Raw genomic sequence first — 25453 nt, forward strand, 5'->3', positions numbered from 1 at the left:
TAGAGATTCCACACATGGACTATCAGCATGGAGCTGAGTGTGTCCTATAAAATAGGGGTGCATATCATGAGTTTGCTTGTGTGCATGTGATTTCTTTCTTTTTCCAGATCACTCATTTTACCTTTTGCTTACTAATGAGCGTTTTACTTCGACTCTCTCAATTACTTGTTCTGGTTCTTTCTCATCCGTGCTCTTTTTCTCTCAAGCATTTCTCTTCAGTTCTGCACCTTCAGTCATAAAGCTCCCACAGCTGTATCTAGAACCATTTTGGGTAGCTGTCTCCCCATTTTGTCTTCAATACTCATTTCTCTGTGAAAGCTTGTGCAGCTGATTTCATTAAGTATGAAAAGTAGGTACTTTAAAAGTACGTACTTTTCACTCACAAGTATGTTGGCATTTATATTACAAACCTTATTTGTTGTCAATCTCAGTTCTAGAGAATAAGAGCCTTTGAACCAAGAACCTAGACTTGGCATCTCTGGGGAAGCAGATCTGACTGTGGAGAGGAGATGAGTTTAAGGCTCCTTCCTTCCCCGGCTGCAGGCTCCTCTGAGGAGTCTGGGGCCTCAGCTGTCCCACCTATCCGTGTGCTGGCTGCAAAAGGGAGAAAAGGCCACCACCACCCCAACCTCACAGCATGAAATTACGATAGAGGTTCAGGTCTAGAGAACAGCTCTAATTTAACAGTTCTAAAGTAGAACATGAGGGGTCAGGATTCAAAAGTTTTACCCCCAAGTCACAATATTTAGAAGGTTCACTTAAACTGCTCATTTCTGAGGGTTCTCTGTTATATCTTGCAGCTGTGTGTCCTTGGGCACATTCTTTTCTTGACCTCTCTCAACCTGAGGTCATCATTTCACTTATAAAATGAGGATAATAACAGCATCCCATAGAGTTTTGGTGAATATTATATGAGATAATAATTTATATGTAGTTCACAATGCTCAGCTTTTAATAAATTCAACATTGCCAGTGTGTCCAATAACATATATATATTGGTAGTATATATACATATATATATATATATGGATTAAACTGATCGGGGGCTACTTTTTAGAACTAGAGTATATATCTCATCAGGGAATTATGAGCATTGTTAAGCTATTGTTTGTAAAATCCTTTTGCACTTCTATTTGGGCACAGCACATTGTATATTTCTGTTGGAATAGGAGAAATAAATACTTATTTATACATAAGCATCATCTCTTTTTCCTACCAAAGAGATCATAATAGCTAGAAAGCTGGATACAAATAGAAAACTGGAATAGCAGGTCCCTGTGATCTTTGCACATGCACTTTGTCTGATTTTAAGGGCATATATCTTAAATTCTTCCATTTGAGAATTTGAGAACATGTCTACTGAACTTCATGAATAGAAATCTATGGGTATTTTAGACACATTTTATATATAATTTAAGCTCAGTAATACAACCTATTGATTGCTTTGATTTTTATTTTCGCTATCTGACCAAATAAAGCAGAAACAGATGGCTTTTCTGACTTATACTATTTTAAGCTACAAACATGTTGCCCACTTTTGAGCCTATGTAGTTAATCTGAAATCTGTCACTCGATAAAATTAAACTTTCTATATTTTAAGGTGGAGACAAGTGTGGATTGGATTTAGGGTCTGAAGACCTGGGCCCTCGTCCCAGCTTAACTCTGAACACACTACAGACCTCTTGTGCATCACTTCACCTTGCTGCATCTCAACTCTCTCATCTATGAGGTAAGTTAGACAAGCGTGTATACTAATCACCTAAGGATCTCGGTAAAAGGAAGAGTCTGGTCAGCAGGTCTGGGGTGGAGACAGAGATCCTGCATCTCTACCAAGCTCCTAGGGGAGGCCAGTGCTGCTGGTCCACGGTCTTTGAGGGGCAAAAGACTGGAAAAATTCTTGGACAAATGCTGTGTAATCTGGAGTTTCTATAAGATTATTCATGAGATAGCATGTCATGATGGCCCCAAACAGGGATCAAGCAGAGACAATCACTAACATGGGTACAGTATTTTACAGTCATCAAAGTGTGTCCCATCCAGTTAGTCATGACAGCATTCCTAAGAGGAACCTAAACTCAGAAAAGCTGAATCACTGGCTCAAGATCACAAAGTCAGTATGTGGAAAAGGCCAAGATCAAACACAGTCTCCAACTAGCTGTGCTCACACACCACCAACGCCTTCCATGGTTACTTTTGCGTTCAACAGGCCCCAAAATGCATGAAGGCAAAGAAGACCTAACAGCCTAATTTTGTTTCATACACAGCCATATATGTATACATTTATTTAAAGTTACCTAAGTATGGATAAAATCTTGTGTTTACCTGTCAGAGCCCATTTAAGACTTCTATATTTTTTTTCGCACCTTTCCATTATTTTTCTGCTGAATCCTATCCATCAAGTACAGAAAAGCCTCTCAGGACAGCATGTACATTTCCAGTTTCTACTGCTACAGTACATGAGTTCTAGATCTTAAAGGCCAAAAAGCATCTATTTGACTAAAGAGCTATAAGGCAGCCATAAAAATTATGGATCACAGAAATAAGCAATTAGTGTTATCTTCAATTGCTTTATTGGCAGTATTCACTCGTTAGAATAGAGGCAGCCGTAAAACAGATTGCAACATACTGTATAACAGCATATGGGATTTTACATTATAATGCTATTCTCTGCCAAGAAGTCATATTTTCATTTGAATGCATGGAACAGATTATCACAGGGTTTCCAGCATTAGAAGTAGATGACCCTCACTTTTTTTGTAGTTGTTGTTAAAAGGCAATTCCTGAAGTTATGACTAAATCAAAATAAGTGCGATGGTGAATGGGGCTGTGTTACGTGCCTGCGTTCCGGGCCACTGGAGACTGGGCATGGCGTGGAGCTACAGCAGATAATAAAGTCAATCTCTAACGTGGTGGATAGAGGGAAAGTTGAGGGTTTGCCAGTCTTCCAAACCAGCTGGCGTCAATTCTGGAGGAAGCTGTTCACCCGCCATCTCATCACAGCTGAAGCACCACAAAAGACACCACGAGCACAGGGGATAGAAATAAAACAATAGGAATAACAATATGAGAAGGAACAGAATCATTATTTAACATTGGGAGACGTCTTCCTGACATCTACTCTGCCATTTTTACAGAATATGTATGGGAGCGTGTTTATATATTGCAGACAATGTAATATAGACCTTCAAATACACACACCCTGGAACAAATGTCAACAGGCCAAGCTCTCCGGAATCACCCAGAGGCCTAGAGTCTAAGAGTTTCCCCATCCCCTCACACATTTTACAAGTTTCAATATGACACACCTGGAAATAGGGCTAAATGCCCACTGTCCTGTTTCAACAGTTAAGTTGGAAAAAGAGTAGGGTAAAGTACATCTAACAGATTCTCTTTCCAAGATCAGCCTGTGCTATAGCAAATGAAAGGCTTTGAAAGGCAGGATTGCTGAAAAGGAAGCTTGTGTGGTTTCAAATTAGAAGTCATATTGTTGCACTCACAGTTGATCAAATAAATATTAATCACCAAATGTATTTATGTCACTTCTCACACGATTGCAATATATTTCAAATGTGTTTTTAAATGGTGGATAAAACACACTGGGATGGCAAAAAAAAAGAAATTCTCCTTTTATAGAACCTCCGATACTAGGGAGCTAGAAGCATATGTAGTAATTTACCAGAACAAAGAAATATGTTTGAATTAGTTTCTGTGTGTTTTCTGCTATTTATTCAGATCTAGTAAAATCCAAATAATTTGATAAAGTCTTTAGAACCTATGTACAATCATATCATGTTAAAAGTTGACTTTAATCTTATGTAATGTTTCAATGAATTAGTGTGTTCACTTAAGTAATTTTTCTAGTCTTAAGTCTGTAAAGTTATAAAATTGTAAAAACAATTTTTAATTGTAAAGAAAAAATCCTTATAATTTTGGAAAAAGATTATACTAAATGATTTTAAAGGCAGTAATAATGCAAAACAAAGTATAATAGAGCTGCCCCCTTCTATATCCCTTGGTTACTTGGAGTAACATTTTCAGTTCTCAATTTCTACATTTCTGTGTTTAAGGACTTTTCTTTTTATTCATAAAAGGATTTGATAAGAAGAGTAATTAGACTAAAAATGCAAGCATTTTGCAACCTAATCCTGCCTATGCTATTTACTAGCCCCTATGGCATGCATATATTGATATATTGTTTAAATTCTGTATCAGCTGTCATGGATTTATTTGTAAAGTTGCATAATAACCATAATACCTACAGCCACCTTCCAAATTGAGCTTGAAAAAGATTTTTTAAGTATTTCTCAAGTGGTCAGAGTATATTTCTCAAGTGGTAAGAAATTTCTCAAGTAAATTTCTCAAGTGGTCATGAATGACTACCTTGTCTTAATTTTAGAGTGAGGAAAGCTGGTAGTTTTCCAGCAGCCAAACAAGGGGCCCCTTTAAAAACCTGAAATGGAAACAGGAACCAGGAGAGTGGCTAGTTTATACTTTGAGAAAATGATGCTGACAGATTGAGGGTATTCCACCAATGTATAACATAGAGTGAAACATCTGCCTTTTGGTTCAGCAGTATTTTCCTCACTAGCCCACCAATTTCCTTAATTTGGCAACTCGTGTGGCCCTGGCCTTGTGACTGAGGTAACATTATATATAAACGTTGAGAAGCAAGCTGTTCCTTGGATCTGTAAGGTAGCAAACTCAACAGACTACACATTTTTAAAATGTCAGTGAGTATATGAGTGTGTATGATTGTGTGTGTGTTTCACCAAATACAGTTGCACTGAGTCAGACAACAGTAACACCAAAGGCTAATGGAGAAAATGTGTTTTTTTACATATTGATCCTGTCATGCAATAACGTTACTTAATTCCGCATTGTTCAGAACAAACCAACAATGAATAGTATCTTGCTATATAATGACTAGTTTTTCCTTTCCTTGCAATAAAGTAAAAGCATTTAAGAAAAAAAAAAACCCACAAGCATCTCAAATAGCCTCTGCTTTGCTGCAAAAATAGACTGTGACGACAGTAACTCTCCCAATCAATTATGCCGCATGGTTTTAAGTGAGGAAAAAAATTCAACATACGAATCACTTCAAAATATATACAGCATATATCTATATGTACAAACTGCATAAATTTTGAAGGGCTACGAAGCATATATTTTGCTACACCAAAGCTCCGACTGTTAAATTGATTGCAACAAAACTTTAATTTCTTTTTCTGAAAAACCCGAGGAATATGAATGTTACTGGAATTATTTAAATGCAGTGGTGTGTGTATACATCTATGTGTGTGGGTATAAACAAGATTTCTACAAATTCTCTTCAGTAGGCTCAGAAGCAACACCTCTTCTCTAACAAAAATATTGCTCTGAAATTATCTCCTTTAAAAGTGACGATTTAGAAGAATATACTTCAAAGTCCACAGTCTACACATCTGCATTCTGAACCCATTCTGCATAGGGGGTCACTTAATAGTGTTCACTCCTGCTGTATACATGCAGGGTTCATTAATGGTCTCCCTTAAAAGCACCTTTTTAAAGAATGATCTGCCACATTAGCCAGAGGGATGTAATATGTGTGTGTGTATGTACACACACACATATATATATAATTCTTTTTAATTTTGGCTGAATTCAGGAATGTGTCTGGGCTAAAAGAATCGATCTGTCACACAGCAACAGATTGCAGTTAGAGACTGCCAACAAATCACAAGCAACAGTAGGTAATGACTAATTGTAACAGGAATGAGGGAACAGAGGGTGGGGATTATTTCAGAAAAGGTAACTGAAAAAATGATCCTTCCCAAATGAAATCAGTTTTGCTTTGGTGTTTGTTATTGTTAAATCAAATACAAGCACAGCACCTTCCCTCTTCTCAAGAGTTGATCCATTTGACAATTTCTAAGAGATCTGTGAATTTTCCATCACAGGTGGCCTTTTCTGTTCCTCCATTTCTATTAATACTATATTCTATGAGTCACTTTTGAGGTTTCTCAATGAATTATTACTTTAGCACACTTGTTGGAGCTCTACAACCTAAGACTTACAGGAAACCTTGACTATGACTCCCGCTTTGTGGTAATGAATATACAACATGATCTTTAAAAAAAAAAAAAGAAAAGGATTTATGAAGATTTACAAGGTCCAAGAAATAGAATGGCAAGAGCAATCATATCCATCTCTTTTATTGATTAGAATGTTATGATTTTTAATTATCTATTCAATCATACCTCCTCAGATTTTCATGAAATACTTTTTTCTAATTATAATGTACACAAACACAAACTTTTTATACCAGAAACTTAACCTTCTGAAACTTTAATTTATGAAATTACTTGGAGCTTGAGGTGCTTAAAGGATTTAAACTCTGCACTAAGGTTCAAATGCTTTGCGAAATTTCTCTAATTTTCACTCCACTGCAATGAAGATCAACAAGATGTTCTGTGTAGTTGAAACACAAGGATTTTGTGGCTCCCTGTAACTGTAGGGATTACAAAGCATATTGGGTCAAATGTAATTTCATATTTTAAAGGTCACTTATTGTGTTTAAACTTAAATATTTAACTTTAACCAATATAGTGTGGTGAGATTGCTCATATACTTATTCCAAATGTAAAACTAACAATTTCCTTAAGTTGATGATATAGGCTGTTATCCCAGTCTTTAGGTAATACAACCCATTTTGTCTCACTGCTATTTTAATTCCTAAAGCCTCTGCTTTCTACAACATGCCGAACATCAGAATCCATGTCTATTTAATACCTGCATCAAATACTCTTTATCTCCTCATAATTCAAAGAAGAAATAAATGAAGGAAGCTAAAGACTGACCTTCTTTCTTAAATGGACATTGATCGATTGATGTCCCTTAACTAGTTTCTCAATAAACTCAACTCTTTCTCTGCGGAAAAAGAAAAGAGCAGTTCCAGAATGGCAAGTCAAAAAATTAGCCAGTAAGGTAAGAACATGTAAAAGAGAAAGTATCAACTGCAGAAACAGTATCAGAACCAAATTATCAATAGATGAGAAAAGGATGAAAAATAATGGTGAACAATGAACTACAGATCACTGAAGCAATGTATATGAGGGAAGGGAAGAAGCTAAGGGCAATGAGATGGCACAAGGGCAGCAGGAAACTTGTGAGTTTCCTCTTAGTATGATTTTTCCAGGAAAAATCATACTAAGAGGAAAAATTTAAAATCTTGTCAAAGAGAAGTAATGTTATATCAGGCACCCATAAAACACTAACAGAAAATCAGAATTATACTCAACTAAGCCCAGCCTAAATCCTAGATGATAGGGGGTCATAGGCTTGGAATTTCCTTTCTGTTCCCAAGAAGCTTGTACATATAATTGGTATGCATCTAAACCATTCTTTTGTTTCCAAGTGTCAGGATATTTGGAACAAGAAAACATACATCAACATCTTGGTAACTGAAAGTCTGCTAAAGCTATTTATATTTATCATAAAACTGTTTGAACCTCCCAAGGGGTGAGCTGCAGACAGCTTCATGTTCCAGATTTCAACACAAGTGCATCAATCTCCCATTATGACCTACATCTTTTACATCCAAACACGGGGCAAGGGCCTAGCCACCCAACAGTGGTAATCCGCCAGCCAGCATTCACATCTCAGGTGATGACAGAGATACTATAATTAGGGCCTGCTAGCACAAAAGCCCAAGGCCAGTGTGACAGCCAGTACCCAGTTCACTAGGCATAGCAAAAACACTGCCAATAATTTTCAAAGACTGATCAAACACCACCTGAGGTCAATTCATTCAATCATTTGTTATTTATTCATTCAATAAATATTTATCAAACACCAACCCACCACGTTCCAGGTACCAAACAGTCCCACAGCCTTGTGCCTTAACATTGTAATATCACACATATATTGATTCAAGTAACCCATTTCCACAGGGAACTCTACTCAATACTCTGTAATGGCCTATATGGGAAAAGAATCTTTAAAAAAAAAAACAGTGGATATATGTATAACATTCACTTTGCCTGAAACTAACGTGATATTGTAAATCAACTATACTCCAATAAAAATTTTTTTAAAAAGTAACCCATTTCACAACAATAACAATTATAAAACTTGAATTACCACCTCTTTTCCCCATGTTCTATGTTTGACCTTTCATGTGGGTCACATGCATACTTGATACATCTGAGTAATTTCAGGTGGATTCTTCTACTTGTATATAACTACTTTATTACCAGTCAAGTTATAAGATGTGAGCTTACATGAAGCACTGTACTATTAAAATAAAAATATCGCTGGATATATTTCACCTTAATGTGAGTGAAACAACTTTTCAACCCACCACCAAAGGAGAGAAAAGCTAGCGTGAAACCACAGGAATATATTAGGGATGGATAAAAGTAAAGCCCTGAAAAGGGTAGAGGGAGAAATTGGAAACAAGGGATGGCACCCCTACTTCATGATAGTGTCCAGGGCTATCATCACTTCTGCTCCAGGATGCATAACTTAAAATACTTCAGATGTGAGGGAATCAGTTATTCCTTGTATTTGTCTTGCCTAAGTTGCAAAGTGAGATTTTTTTCCATAATTTCATTCTGTAATTTGATGTCTAATCCTTTCAGTTCATGATTTTATGGATTTCAACCAAAATGAGGACTCTCTTCTTTTGTCTTCTGTCTCCAGACGACTCTAATTGTGTTACCAAGATGCAGGCCCAGATTACGTACTGCCCTAGGTATGCCCTTCTCTCCATTTTCTCTAGGTTCTAGTGAATAACAATTTATTCTTTGGAGGTGTTTGAACCAGAACTGCATATTCTATTATATACACACACAAGTTCACATATAAAAATATATATCACATATTTCCAGTATACAGTAAAATCATACATACGCCCACAAAAAAATGTTTTCCTCATAAAATTAAAGCTATTCAAAGAGTTTGGTCCACATAATCATTTCATGTGTTAAAATAAATAGGTAATTAATATCCTTTCTTTCCATCATATGTCAACTATGAGCAGTATCTGGCAGATTTTGGCTAATAAACTCCAAAATAACAAATACATACTTAGCAAAATCATAACTATATTAATTATTTAATGTAAATGAAGAATTCGCATGTTGGCCAATTTTTTTTTCTAAAATAAACTTGTTTATAAACGTTAGTAGTCGACTAAATAATTGTTTAAAAAATGACCATTCTTTTGGAAGGCCCATGTAAAAACAAAACAAATAAAACTTCAGATTTAATCACTCTAGGCCAAAATTTGAACTTTCCTTTGAGCTGTATAGATTTAGACAGGATCATGGCAGAAATGAGCATTTCCTGGGAACAATTATCCAACCAAGCCCCACTGGTTTCCCTTCACCATCTCAAAATCACAGCTGGTGATTTCAAACCACAGGGAAAAGTGAGTGATGGCCTCTGGGTTGCTACTGAGATCTATTTTCAGAGTATTTGTAGGTGCCCCCTCTCTTTTCCAGAGGGCACAGGGGCTCTTGAACCAGATTTTGTGTGCGTGCGGTTCCTTCCCTGTTTGCCCTGCAGCATATCCGCCTTCTCCACTCCCAGGAGCTGTCCTTAGCCACTGCGACCTCGGTTCCTGCAGGTGACAGTATGGCTTTCTGCTGATTTATTAAAAATCTCCCATTTTATGGCTCCTGTGTACTCTCTGGAGTGTGATCATGTGACCAGGATAATGACAATCTGTCTCCCTGCTAACATTTCTCTACTTTGGTTATTTGTTTGATAAAGTGAGGAGCTTCCCTTTTGTTGCCCTTCATCAGAGCTTAATGTCTTTACTTTGGGATCAATATACTTTATGAATAATTTTATTTCCTTCTATTTTTATGGTCTTTTCTCCTCATTATCATACTGAGTTTATTAGCTGGTGCTGTCAGTATCTTTACCCTGTCATATGTTCCTGAGGTACAGTAAATATCACTTGTGTTGTAATTAATATGCACACCCTCTGCAGTAATTAAAGTACAGACCCCTTCAACCAGCTGAGCTTCCTACACTAATTCCACCTTATCTTCATAATGAACTTATTGTAATCCGAAACTACTACTGAATATTGTTCAGTAAGGCTAGAAGAATGAAATCTAACGAGATGCAATAATATTTGTGCACATGTTAATATAAAAAATGAATTTAATTAGTCTAAATCTAATTAAATTTCCCATACAATTAAAAGCCTCCCCTTCCTTCCATTTTTTTAAAAACTAACAAATGCCGAATTATTGCCCTTCCAGTTATTCCTATAAAGAAGCAGACTGGACAAATGCTTTTTTTCCCCCATAAGATACACACAGCAAAATCTAGAAGAGCCAGAAGAAGGATAGTGACATAGTAAGGAAACAGCTAAATCCCTTTAAGGAACTACCATGTGAAATACACGACTTGTAAGAGTAGACAAATCAAAAATCTGACTTTTCTAAAAAAGAGAAACTCAAGGCAAATAGTTTATCAAACCAATCTGCCAATCAAAAAAATAGGTTTTTAAAATATCTAATACCGGATTTCCCTGGTGGCACAGTGGTTAGGAATCTACCTGCCAACGCAGGGGACACAGGTTCAATCCCTGGTCTGGGAAGGTCCCACATACCACAGATCAGCTAAGCCCGTGAGCCACAACTACTGAGCCCATGTGTCTAGAGCCCGTGCTCCTCAACAAGAGAAGCCACAGCAATGAGAAGCCCACGCACCGCAACGAAGAGTAAACCCCGCTCGCCACAACTAGAGAAAGCCCGCGCACAGCAACGAAGACCCAACACAGCAAAAAATAAATAAATAAATAATAAATTTCTAAAAAAAAAATAAAATATCTAATACCAAATGTACATTGCAAGTGGCACTAAGGCACATTCCCTGTCCCCAAGGAGCTTATATTTTAATGAAAGAAATACATATTTCAATTCAGAAAGATTTATTGGGCATCTACCGGAACTGGCACAGACAATGAACGTCATAGAATTTCTAAGCAGCATGAAAAAAGTAAAGTCTAGCACTAAGCTTGCACCTTGAGAGATGCGAGAGAGAACATTTGGGGCAGGACACTAACTGATGCTGCGCATATTCAATTTTGCTGGAGAAGAAGGTCTGTGTAAGTTAGGAAAAAACAGACACAAAAGACCAAATCAAGATACATAATTGGCACAAAAGAGAAACACGGTAAGGAACTGCATGTGCATTTAATATTATACTTATATCGTCAGGAAAGCAGCAAGGAAAGTGAGTACCTAAAGTGCAGACCCACCACAGGCAGGGAGCTGGCAAAGAAGCCTGAAAACTGGGTGAAGGGTGGGGCATGATGACCACAGCAATGACAGGCAACGGAACTTTTCAAGGTGGAAAGAATTTACCAACAGGGTAGAGCCCTGCTTTTTAATTATTCACAGTAATGACCTGGCTCTTGGAAAGAAAGGAGTTATTTCCTAGATTGTAGATTGAACTAAATTAGCAGGCAACACAGCATGGAGGACTGATAAAACACACACACATACAAACACACACACACACACACAAATACATCAATTTGAGAATTTAAAAGTGGTTTAGTGGTCAAAACACCCGTCAATTAGGACAACACATTTACTCCCACAGTTGTTTTCTTGTTTTCTTTAAAAACTACCTCTGTTTATGGGAGATTTATAAGACACGTTACCGAATGGATTACTTGGAAGGAAGTAACAAAGTGATGTTATCTTTGCAGTAGTGGAATCCAAACTCCACCATTACCTGGCACCTGTGCTGGCACTCTCAGAGCAATGATGGATTGGCTCCCCAAGCAAATCAACATCTACTCTCCTACTGGACTTGATGTGAACTTAATTGGGAAAGAACAGAGAAGCGTTCAGAGAAGCACCCATGCAACAGTCTCTGTAAAATTATCAGTGGTCTTGCTTTTAGGCTTGAGGTGTCCTTTGGCAGCATTGCCTGCCCATGCCCCAACTACCACTGCTGACACCACACATTGATTCTGTCACTGCCCTGACTCCTACTGCATCCTGAGCCTCTAATTTGAAACTGCACTTTTTTTCTTAATGCATTAAGTACATAGAAAGTTAGGAACCCAGAATCATCTCATGCCATTCCTTAATATAATAAAATGAAATTTTAAATTGTATGAAGTCAGAAGGCAATGAGTCCTAAGTAGAAACGTGATAGTCTAGGAAGTTATCCTACAAAGCAAACTTCTGAGATCTCAACGTAGAGCTTCAGAGATGAAAAAAAATAATATGTTGAGACGGACTGCTAAAGCTATGCATTACAAATCAAAGGAACTAAAATAAAGTTAGGCGTTCTCTAAAAGAGTGCTCACTATATTTTAAGGAAGATTTAAATGTACTTCAAAAGGGAAGCATGGAGAAAATGGAATGATAGTGATATCAAAAATAAATTACAAAGAAAATCTGGGCTGTTCTGCTGCTACAAAAATAAAACTAAAACAGATGTTGACATCTACCTGATAGCAAATATGCTTCTTAATGTTGATTCTGACCAGCAGAAGGGAACCTACTCGGAAAGAAATCTGACAGGAATGAGTGGAGATCCTAAAATATAGACTTTTTAAATTCCTGATTGATAAAGTTTTGGTTAGGCTATGCCACTGACAATCATCGAATCCGGAATGTCAGCCCATTTTCAGTGAACACAAGGCATGTGTGTACCAACAGGTATATGTGTGACTGTGTTTGTGTGTGTGTATGCACTTGTCTATATAAGAAAGCAAAAATTCAAGCTCAGAAAATGAAGTAATGTGAAATTTCCTTTGGCATACTCTTCCAGTATATTTACTGAAAATACACTTATCTTAATTTACATGTGTTCATCTTTAAGCTTTGTGTTCAGTTCACTGTAGGACCTGAAACCTAATGCTGAAGAATGGTTTCAAAGGTCAGAAAAAGTTCTAAATATTAGAAACAGTGTCGCTCATGAGCATGTCTGCATCAGTTTTAAAAATTGTTCACATGAAGGATGCGCTTGGCTTTGGAGAAAATATTTTGTGACTCATGGTTTACTCTGTACATTCAGCATAGTTTGGGAGCAACGCTAATGTTTATGGGTTACTGCACTAACTTAGAAATTATAGTGTAATATTTGTAATGCAAAGGAACCTTTCTTGGAAAGCAGATGTACTTATATTTGCTCAATGGTGAGATTAGTGACAAGGTCTAGGAACCTAAGTAGAAGACAGATGTCAACTCAAGGCAGTAGTTTTGCAACTGTGGTGAGTGTGTGGTGGAGTGGTCAATTTCAAACCTCCATTTGGTGATGTATTCTTGATTCAATAACAGCTTTTCAGCAGGCCGTGTTCATAAGGGAAATGTCAGTAAGAAGAGTTTTGTTGTGAGCCTCATGGTGTCTTCTCTAGCCCCTCTGGTCAGTTTGTTTATGTACTGGACCATCGATCTCTTAACATTAGCCAGTTGAAACAAAGAATAAAACATGGCAACTAAATGATAAATGAGGTGGGAAACAGAACATTCTAGGATGCTTTACACAAAAGACATCCTTGAAGGAAACCATTGATGAGGAAGAGAAAGTTGAAAAACTGGGAAAACTAAGCTATAAGCTATTCTCATTCTGTGTGTGTGGGTGTATACGCACACACAGTGTATATATATTGGCATGTAAAATATATATTATATATTTTTAATAATTTAATACTACTGACTTCTGTAGAAAACACAAATAGCAGCATTTACACCTCTCTCATTTCCAGAATTACTGAGGGGAGTTTGATAATGTATATAAAACCTTTAATCTACTAAATGTTAGAACTGTCATAATTTTTTTCACAGTTATCAATTTCCTTTGGTAATAAAAGCCCTAACTGTATCACCAGATGTAAAAGCAAAACCAAAACACCAGTTTGCCATCGTTGTTTTTCCAGCTTACTGAATGAGATTCCAAAATTAAATTTCAATGGTTTGCAAAACTCTTCTCTCAAATTAAGGCAGAAGTGACTGAAGACACTTTTAGCTACACCTGCTCAACCGCTAATTTAATGAGAAAATGACTTAGAAATTGCAAGTGGTAGATATAACAATATTGTTGGTATGAACTAAGAGATGTTGCAGTACAGACAGCTCGAGTAGAATCCATCTTTAATACTCTGATTCCTCCATCTTTCTTCATACCTAGACTGTTTCAAATAAAGAATACGCCCAACTCCTCATTGAGTGGCCCAGCATGTCTGGATGTGAAATGGTATTGTTAAGGACTAGAAAAATTTTTCTCCTGTAAGTGTTCAATATTAAGACAGTTTTTGTCCACTCTTACCTGTTCGCCCCATGTCGCCAATGTCCCAGAAAAGCTGTGGGCCCGCATCGTGAGCGCTAGGGAGCAGCAGAGCTCCCAGCCAGCCTCCTGCACCACGAGCTGGCCCATCACTGGAATCGGAACCCACTCCAGAGCCATCGCAGCGAGAGCTGCTGCTGACTGACCATGAGGACAGCATCATGCGGTTCTGGGACGCCTCCGCTGTGGCGCCCCAGCCATCCTGCAAGCTGAGCACTGCTGGCCTCTTCCAGACGGACAGCACGCATGCCAACAACCCGGCCTAAGCCACAGTAGACGACTGGCCGCCCTTCCTTAAGATTGGCTGCTTCTAACCCTGCAGCGACGATCCTCTGCTCAGCGTGCAGAAGATGGCGTTCTGCAAGTACACAGCCAAGCTGGTGAAGCCGGCACTGCAGGCCAGGTGCTGGTGCTGGTGCTGGAGCTAAGCGACGTGCCTTAGAAGCAGGCAGTCAGCATGGCCAGCGTAGACTCCCTCCAGGACTGCGAGGGCTTCACGTGGAAGGACCGTGGGCAGCTGATCCTGCGCCTGGGCCGCTGCCCTGGCCTCCGGCTTCCAGCCCATGTGCTGGTTCAGTGCTGTCATCCGGTGCCATCCCTGCCGTCTCGCAGCACACCGAGTGCAGCCTGTGGCTTTTGGCACAAAGTCATGGCTTTGGCCTCTTTGACTACCCGTGCAAGAGCCCTGGTCTGGCCAAGTGCACCCTTCACCCCAACGACTCCCCGGCCATGGAGAGGTCGCTATCCCAGGTGAAGTTGCTTACAAAGTTGCTGTGCTGGTCTTTCGGGCGCATGCGGAAGAGCTGAGTCTCAGGCAAGAAGTAGGATGCTAATGCCAACAGCAAGTTTCAGGAAGCCAACACGCTGCTGGCGGAGCAGGCCTGCCCCCAAGACCTGGGGATGATGCCACTGCAGTTCTGCATCAGCCCCGGTCGGCCGAGGACTCCCTCCTGGGCGCTGTGCACTTCTTCTATTATACTTTGCTGACATGTTCCTTGAGATGCAGCCACACACCAACTTGGGCTCCATGTATGCTACGCTGCAGCCATGCAGGTATCAGGAAGCTGCAGGAGCCGTCGGAAGGGCACAGATGTGCGGCTGACGCCCCGCGACCTCGTGTCGGCCCGCCCAGCGTTGGACGCACGCAAACGCCCTTAGCCTGACCTATGACGAGGCTGCATGGGTTCTGGCGCAGGCGCAGGACTTGTAGGGCGGATGCCGTGCTCACGGGGTGGGCGGGGCTGTTCAAGGTGTTCACGCCTGACCTATGACGAGGCCGCGTGGGTTCTGGCGCAGGCGCAGGACTTGTAGGGCGGACGCCGTGCTCACGGGGTGGGCGGGGCTGTTCAAGGTGTTCACGCTGCCCAAGGAAAGGGCCAAGACAAAGTTCAGGCCGATGGCCCACAAGGGCTGTCGCGTGCACAAGGTGGCACTGGCTACACTTCCCAGCATGGCCTGAGAGGACTATGCCAAGACGTGCCTGATCTGCCTCCCCAGCCTGGGCAATGCCCACGTCTTCTCGGTGCCTGGCCTGCGACCCCAGGTGTACTACTCCTGTAACCGGAAGGAGGACACAGCCGCATCACCTTCAAGTGCCACAGCCAGTTTTTACCTGATTTCCCCATGGGAGCTTGAACGCTTCTCTGTAAGTGTCCAGAGCCCCTCAGCTCTCTGGACATTAGCTGGCCCCTACGATGCCACCCGTGCCAGCTGCAGGCTCCCAGAGTTGCCAAAGCTGAGACAGGCTGACGGGACCCTAGGCATCGTCTTGGCTCCACGGAGCCGCGATGGAAGGGTGTTCTCACCCATGTCCACTAACTCGGCCACCAGTGACAACACTACGCTGGACACGACAGGGGACGTCACGGTGGAGGATATGAAGGATTTCCTGGGCCCTGTAGAGGAATCTGAGAAGAATCGGAGGACACTGGCAGAAGACAGGGCTTGAGCCTGCGCCATCCTGATCAACTGAGGAAGGCTAGAACTACCCAACCACCTCCTACCTGCCCTGCTGGCACCTGAAACCCAGGACCCCAGCCCCTTCTTGGTCTTTTACATGGACCCACACCTGCTAACCTGCAGGCTCCAGTGGGACCTGCCAACCCTGAGCCCAGGTTGTGGGCCTGGACTTGGCCCAGAGCCTCTGGGGCAGAGTCAGACTGACCCTTCCTACAGGTATTTGGCTACCCTGGAGCCCAGGTGCCAAGGCTAGAGGGTAGATAGGGCTGGCAACCCAAGCTACCTCCCACTCCACACACCGTCCTTTCCCACTCCCTTTGCAGAAAGAATTTTTTCTAATGTCCATGCTGGGCTGGACAGTCATTTTAAAACTATTTTGGTACTGGGCTGGCAGTGAGCAGGTGGGCAGGATGGGTTTCCCTATAGATTGTACCTTGGGGCTTTTTGTCTTTTTTTTAAATTAACAGTTTTAATATTAAAATTACTGATTTTTAATTTGGAAAAGAAAGCATTTAATATCTCTTAAAAGGGGGGAAAAAGAGAGTATCAATAGAATGAGCCAGAACAAATATTTTAATTATAATTCTATTTTACACGATTCTCTGTACCCAGCATTGTTACCCAGAATGTTTTTGAGCAATGGGAAAGGAATCAGATACTTATTTTTAGCCAAAACATTAAGGAGTTTATGCCTGAATTTCATAAGTGATAAGGTTACCCATGTGCCTTTGAGAAAATGCTGAGAAACTTTTCTGAGCCTCAGAAAATATAAGTTGTGAGCTTCTTTAATGGCCGTGCCTTCCAAAGTAGAACAAAGGGAAAGAGTTATTGAGGTAGCTAAAACAAAGCAAGAAATACTGCAGAAAAAGAGAAAAATATTTTTCCCCAGGTCTGAATCTAGCAGCTCAGAACACATGAAGGAGATGAATGAACTGAAAAGGTATTTGCAGCTGAAGAGATAGATGCTGAGCTATTATTTCTTGTGATGCTATGAGATATTTATAACAACAACAACAAAAAAAAACCTCTTGAAAATAGAATCAGCACCCAGTTTCTCAGCAGCAAGCAACCTTCAGACTGCAAGCAACATTATACCTTAAACACCAATGCATGTTTAAATATTTTAATAATGGCTTAAATAAAATTTTGTTTTATTTATCAGCTTTGCCTATATTCACATGCTATTTTCAGAATATTTCCTTTAATAAGCTTCTTTCCCCATAAGTACAATAATAAAGGTAAACTTAGAGCAAAATATTTTCTTTTCAGACTGCATCCTTATTCTAAAATGCTGATCAAATCATAACATATAAAAACCTTTGGGCTTTCCTGGTGGCGCAGTGGTTGGGGTTCCGCCAGTCCGAGAGGATCCCACATGCCGCGGAGCGGCTAGGCCCGTGAGCCATGGCCGCTGGGCCTGCGCGTCCGGAGCCTGTGCTCCGCAACGGGAGAGGCCACAACAGTGAGAGGCCCGCGTAACAACAACAACAACAAAAAAAAACCTTTAAGTTTTAAGTGTGGTACTTAATTCTTAAAAAGAAAATATTAAAAGTAGGTTTTTTAGTAGTCAAATTTTTTATAATCCAAAAAGTATCATGACGTCAACTTTGAAAGTGTGCTCTCTTACCTTTCTCGTTTACAAAAATAATATACATATATAAAGGGCTTGATATTTCCCTTAGTGAGCTGTAAGTTCCAGAAATCAGAGGACATTACTGGAACATCTGTTATTTCACATTTTCCACTGAATGGCTTACACGGTCACATGGTCAGAAGACAATTACCACCATACTCTCAGTCATTAGGGGCTTTGCAGTTTATACTACAGGCTTTCAGTGTTTCTACTCTCTCTTGGTATTGGTTCATACAAGTGAAAGAGGTGGATTAAACTGCTCTGGTGAACCAAGTGGTATCATATGAGCCTGAAATAATTCACATATCTCACAAAGCTCTTGGAAAGAGATTTTTTTGCATGTGAAATAAAACAAAACCCATTTAGCTGTAACCCTCATGCAACATTTTGGTAAAATCAAATCCAAGATGTATTCGTTGTCATAAGTCTCTGTCTTCTATACCCTATCAAAGCAACTTGTTGACAAGTGAAAAGTAAATTATTGATGTGGTAAGTTTTTGTCTTGGCTCGCCTTGGGGGATTGCTTATGTGTATGTTTGTTTTTCTTTGTTTCACTTTGTTCTTTGTTGTTATATGATACCAAAGAGTTGATTTGATAGATTAGTTTTTGGTCATGGTAGTGACTTAATTAGATATGTTATTTTATTTGCAGATGTTTAGCACACAATCTCATAGACAAAGCCTAAATGGAGACTCAACACATTAAAAGATACGAATTTATGAGAAATACCATACAAAACTGAGTAGAAATTGAGGAGTTCATAAATAATCTATACTGACTTATGATTCCAAATCCATTTCTGAAGTTTTTTTTCAGATTTCATGATATATTCCTTAAAAAAAGGCAGAAAGGAATGTTATATAAGAACTTTATATGTCTTAAAAACTAACATCATAGTCACTGCGGTGACTTAATTTTCCACAGATAGTTACGATATTACCTCCCTCCCCTATGTTCTTCTTAAATGTGACTATGACACTACTCCCAGCAAAAGATGAGGTCTATGTGCCCTCCCTTTAAAATGAGCTGATTTGGTGACTCTTTTGACTAACAGAGTATGGCATTTACAAAGCTATTGACTTTTGTGGCTAGGTCATTAAAGACCATGAAGCTTCTGCTTTGTTAACTTTGAAATGGTATACAAAGCCCAACTGCACAGAGGCCACCATGCCATGAGGAAGACTAACCCACCCAAGAGGAGAAACCACATGGCAGCCATGAGAATACAAGAGAGAGAGGTGTCTAAGCGGCCCCCAGCTGCTTGGCCTCCCATTTTTCTAACTCTAGTGCTGCCTCTAGCCCCCATCTAACTTCAGCCCCAAGACAGACCCTGAGCCTTGACCACCCAGCTGCACCCCTTCCAAATTCCAACCTACTGAAACCGTGAGAGATAATAAAACAATAGTTGTTTTAAATCACAATTTTGGGTGAATTTATTTAGCAATCATTCATTTAGTAAATAAATATTTTTGAATGTCCGCTCTTTTCTGGGCAATATCTTGAGTACGGAATCCTGCAAAGATTTCTCCTCCTAGAAAGGAGTTTAATTAACCCCTTCATCCTCTGTGCTTCCATGGCTTTTTAGACTGGTAAAAGAGCACTTATTTCTTTTGTCCATATTGTATAAGGTGTATACATGTTTGGTTATACATTTATAAATTGAGGATCTGGATCACGTTTGTTTTGTTTTCCTCAGCAGTGTCTGTAGTGCATACACATGTTCGCTGACTGATTTATAGCACCTATCTGGATAAGGACACTCAACACAAGGAAATGACACCATTATCCCCCAGGGTACAAATTAAAATCTGATAAAGGTTTTCATACATAGATTGTTTAAAATAGCCGAAGTTTTCAATTCAAGGGAATTAATTACATTTTTTAATATTTGAATATGTAATCATTGCTATTAAGCTACTTATTGTAGCAGTCAAAAAAGGAAGCATTTTTTAATATCCTGGTCATTAATAAACAAGCCTTAAGCTATTAAAATAACTACCTCTTAAACTATTTTTTTATTTGTCGAATAGTCTTTCCATTTTGTTCTCATTGTAGCCTAAAACTGAAAAGGGCCCTGGGTATGATAAAAAGTAATGTCCAGGCCTCCTAGTTACAATCTTCCTTCCTGCCACTAGTCTATGCTGTTGCACTAAGTACCAAATGCTCATTCAGTGTCCATAGGCACGTTGAAAGGATAACTTTTAAGATTTTCAGCTCAGATGGAAAAAAGTCAAATGCCTGATTGTTTTCTCAAATTTGAAGCAAACAATTTAAAAACAGTTCTGTTCACAAAATATATATTTTAATTCATAAATTTAAGTTTTAAAAACTTTGTCAATTCAGAAAAGAAAATTCAGAGAAATCTTTTTTTAAATCTCTCTAATTTTGAATAGAAGCAATCCAATCATCATAGTTATGCATTCTTAAAATGTTCAGTTTTTGTTCACTTCTCCTGGTCCTTTGCCCTGGTTTGATCTACATTTAATGATCAAGTGAATTTCCAAATCCCGTGAATTCTACCTCAGCACTCCTTTCTCTGCCTAACTCATTTCCTCCCCTTTCTATTAGTATAGTTCAGAACCTTAATGTCTAAAAATTAAATAACAGTACAGGCAAACATTTATTGGGGTCTCATCTGTTTGAAACCCTGTGCTAAGGGCTTCATATATGCTACCCTGTTTAAACCTTACATTAACATGGTGAAATAGATTCTAAAAGTATTCCTATTTTACAGATGAGTAAATCTTGAAGGACTTGCAGAACTAAATAATTTGCCTAAGGTCATAGTCAGGAGTGCTGGAACCAGTATGCAAATTAGAGAGTGAGACCCAGAGCCTCGTTTTCTATTCTACTTCTCCAACTCATGGCTGGAAAGTACTTTAAAATCTAGTCCACTCCCCTTTTTTTTCTTCATTCTCCTTTAACATTCCTGCAAGTTGTCACAAGCCTGTGTTGAAACATCTCCAATGACTGTCATAATAGTCTCCTACCTCTCAACTCCAACTCACACTAATTGTACCAGAGTAATTGTTATCAAAAGCTTTTCATCAAAATACCCCTCTGCTCAAATAACTCACATTTCTAAATGAAGCAAAGGTGACCACATCAGATATCCTAAACTCCCTCCAAACCTAGCTACTCACACTCTTCAATTCACAACCTGCATCCAGAATCCTACTTCTAGGGTTGTCCTCATGGGGATAATATCCTATGTCCTCCATCTTAGAATATGGTCCCCACTGCCTCTATCTCTACATATCCCTATTCTACTCATCCTTCAAGAGCCTCTTAAAATTGACACAACTTTTGCCACATTATTTTCTATGGTGTATTATAATTACATGAAGGACAAAATTCAGAGATCAGCAGCTGTGACTTTGCCTATCCTCCACTAATCTGTTTTGAGAATAGTCACAATTTTGTCTTAATTTCTCTCTAAGAAACTTGCAGTGTTTTAATATAAAATATCAAGAAATATTTGATGGATGCGTATATGCATGCATGCATATGTGGATAGATGGATGAAAGCATTAAAAACAAATGAGCTCCATTGTTTCTGCATATAAAAGTAATGCTTCAAAAATGTCCGAATTCAAATTACTGGCTCTTAATAAACCCTTTAGCTGCCTGAACACTACCATAGTGTTACTAATTCAACCAAGTGCTGTCAGACTGCACTTAACAGGTTTTTAATTAATTGACCAAATATTTGACTGGATTTAAAGCATAGTCTTTCAAAGTAGTTTTTGATAAAACCAAACTATGGAGTTTGTTGCTTAAACTCATTTGATATGGTATAAAGCAAACATCTCATGAACCTTAATACTGTAATCTGTTCAACATTTTAGGAAACATTTTATTACTTACAAATGCTGAATGCACACCTAGTATTGTAAACCAAAATACAAAGATTTGTAAACTGAAGGTCATCAGGGGTCATACATGGTGGTCAAGAGGAAGACAAGCGCGCACTCTTTTACTATAATTTGTGGTGATTTGCATTTGTAAAGAAAAAGAGTCAATAGAAATAATCAATATGAGTGTATGTGTGTTTTTCCTTCTTAAGAAGAGAAACACATGACCCAAAATAGTACTGATTTAAAAAAAAATATTAAGATTCCAAATTGAAATATTTTAGAAATAATTAGCCTTTGGTAAAACTGTCAAGTGGAAATTCATTTTTATTCCCAAAATATGTTTTTCTGTGCTACTTTAGCTTTGTTTTAATTTGCTATTTAGCAGTGCCCTGAAATATTAATAATTTGTTTAATAAATTCCTTCTAACTCTTAATAGATTTTTAATTAAGAAATCTATCTTAGAGATCTGTGTGAGAATTGATATTACATACTTTCTCAATGTGTTAAATTATTGACCCCCTGAACCGTTTCATTGAACCTCTATCCTTTGTTTGCCATCATCTATGTTCAGATCTTCTTAGAAATTTTGTGAAATGTAAAAATCATTGATTCTGTAAACCATAATAACAGGTATTCTAGAAATGGGAAGGAAAATATTTCATCCACAGAGTCAGTTTACAAAAAATAAAAAGTTTTCTTCCAGATTATAGTGTTAAATCATTTATAATTAGCCTGATGAGTAAAATAAGCCCATAGTACTTAAGACTTTGGATGAGGGTAGAAGAAAACAGTCCCACAGGGGGTTCCATCATTGGTCTGTTTCCTACAAAACACGCACCTAGATATCCCTCCAGGGTTGCCTAAGTGTCAGGGCTGTAACAGCTCCAGATAAATCCCTTTCTCCATGCTGATTTTCAGCACACAGGAAGGTCAGCTCTGGAGTCTGACAGAGTCAAGGTGCATTTTATCAGAATTTCTGGGAGGCTGGCTCCCCTGTTTTCTTCTCTTCTGGATCACGACAATAAAACACAATGCTCAGCTTCAGAAATAAGTAAATTTGGAGATAAAGGAAATTTATGGCACTTTCATACCCCAATCCATTTATGCCTCCGGGAGAAATTTATACAGGGATTAGCTCTGTAGATTTTGGAGACAAAGTGGCTAGTGAAAAGCCTGTGGGCTTTGCAGTCAGTCAGATCTGGATTTGATCCCTGGCTCCTCAATTTACTAATTTTTTGATTTTTGGTAATTTAACTTCTCTGAATCTGTTTCTTTATAATGTTACCAAACTTGTAGGATTGGGAAGAAAGATTAAATGAGATAAAGCATATATGATTTTAAGTGTTTGTTACCAAACTCAACACATAGTAAATGCCAGTGACTATGGTGGTTTAATTCCCTGTAGGTTCCAAAGCCAATCTTCCTCTATGGACAGGGTGTAGGGCTATGAATTAAACTCATTGTGAAGTTCCCCAGGGGATGTCATCCTATTACACCTCAAGGGCTAATTCAGTGTTGAAATTAAAACTCAGATTTGGTTTTAAGTCTACCTGCCACGGCCCAGGAACAGGGAGGGTGCGACTAGCACTATTTCTCTGCCCTGAATGCCCAGTGAGAGCCAGTGCAAAACGGACAGTTTGGGGAATTACTGTCGATTGGGTCAGACAGACCTGGGAGTTTTTTGTACTTATTTCGTTTGTTTGTTTTGTACTTGTTTTGTAACATTTCCCAACAGAGAAACCTTGGGAAATCTGCTTGAATTTTCTACATCTCCATTTCCTTATCAGCAAAATATGAAAATAATGACATGTCTTTAATTCACAACAACTACTTTATGCTAATATTATGTCATGGCAATATTAGCAACATAGCTAATATTAAGGATTAAAATCCTTAGAGAGACTCTTGATCCTATACAATAAACTTTGTATGGCCCTGTGTTTCAGAGTTCCCCAAGCAGAGTTCCCAAGTTTCCCTGAACACTTGTCCTTAGAGATGTCCTGGAAAAAGAATAATCAGAGTTCCATGGTCAAATATAGATGGGAGACACTAAACTTTTTACCCTTTCTTGGAGAGTCACAATTAATACTGGCATATTAAAAGCCTTGAGAAATTCTTCAGTAAAGGAAATCTATACAACTCAATGGTCCCCTGAGAATGTTTCCCAAAATATTAAATATACAGCCCCCTTCCTTTTCTTTTTCATAATATCTCTTGGCATGGGTGTTTAGCGGAACACACTTTGGGAAACATCAATTACCCTGGCCTCCTCAGATTAGCTAAAATTTTGTACTAGCTGCAAAGGATGTGAATTGTTGGATGATATCAACATCACAGATGGTGCTGATGCCTTCTGATGGTCACAGAAACCAGCTCTGACCAACCCACATCACTTATCAGGGGTTCTTTGGTCCCACAAAGTGAATCTCCTTTTTAATTACTAAGTGGACTTGCATTTTGTTCTTGTCTTTTAAAGTTGCCCCGTCACATTGAAAGAGGTAAATACTGGGAAGAAGGAAAGTGACACATACAAGACTCAGAAATCTTGATGGAGGTATTAGCATAACTCATACGCATCCTTAAGCATGGATATTTTGCACTGATAATCACATACATTTATGGATATGATTTGGATTCTGTGAATGATTAATTCCAGGCAAACTGGACCAAAATTTGAAAACCAAATCAGACCAAAATCTGATTACTGAGGGGAGGGTCCGGGGTGTTACTATTGTACTTCCTAGGACCTAGCCAAGCAACAAGACTTGTCATTGACGTATTACGTATAAGACATAGTACTACTCACTGGATGTACAGTGATCTATAAGACATATACATGTTCTCCAAAAGAATGTCTGGCACATATAGGCCCTAGGTAAATATTTGCTAGATATATGAGCAAACTAAAGCAAAGAGTTTTACTAGGCCCTACAAAGAGGCCTGGATTTACATTACAAAATGAAGAGGAGACTATGCAGTTTTTATTAATGTTTAGTTTTGACTTAAGTACACATTAAATAGTTTCAATCAAACTTTCAGTCAGGTTCTAATTTGCCAGTTGTGTAAAAAAGAATTAAGGATGAGGCTAGCAAAAGAGCCAGTCAAAGTTGTACATTAAAAAAAAAACACTGCAATTTTGGTGCAGGTCTATAGGAGAACAGAATATGTAACTTACCTAAAGAAGTCAGACCTCTGGGATCATATTTGAATAAAAGGACATGGGCAACATGGAGACCAAAGTGTCTCAGGGAAACATATCTGCATAAAAAGTCTCAGTTACTGCCTGGAGTTTGGGTTAGAGTCCATCAGAGGGATGGCAATGACAGTTTCCATGAGGAAGAATTTTTTTCAATAGGCAAGACTAAAGTTTGAGGATAGAATGAAGTAACAAACCAGAATGGAAGAAGCGCAGATATGGGAGAGAAGCGTAGCCCACAAGTTCAGGGGCAAAGCCCCATCTAGAACCACAGAAGAACTCAGAGAGGAGCTGAGAAGGTCATATATGTTGTACATCAAGACTTTATATATAAAGGATTCCTTATGGCTCCATTGGATATTAGTAATTTGACTAAGAGTAGTGGCTTTTGTTACAGTAATATTTTATGGCAGCCAAGTAGCTTCTGGAATACTGAAAAATTCATGGGAAATAATTCAATCACACAAATTGCTTAGAAGGGGGCTGAGGGAGAATGCATTTA

The 25453-nt window shown here is 38.9% G+C and overlaps 1 pseudogene; it reads left to right on the forward strand.

The window, feature by feature from the left end:
- Positions 1 to 16276, forward strand: part of LOC102990629 (lethal(2) giant larvae protein homolog 1-like) — a 125756-nt pseudogene extending 109480 nt beyond the window's left edge.
- Positions 16277 to 25453: the final 9177 nt, after the last annotated feature.

The sequence above is a fragment of the Physeter macrocephalus genome, chromosome 12 (assembly GCF_002837175.3).
Source record: "Physeter macrocephalus isolate SW-GA chromosome 12, ASM283717v5, whole genome shotgun sequence".
In the NCBI taxonomy this organism is placed as follows: domain Eukaryota; kingdom Metazoa; phylum Chordata; class Mammalia; order Artiodactyla; family Physeteridae; genus Physeter; species Physeter macrocephalus.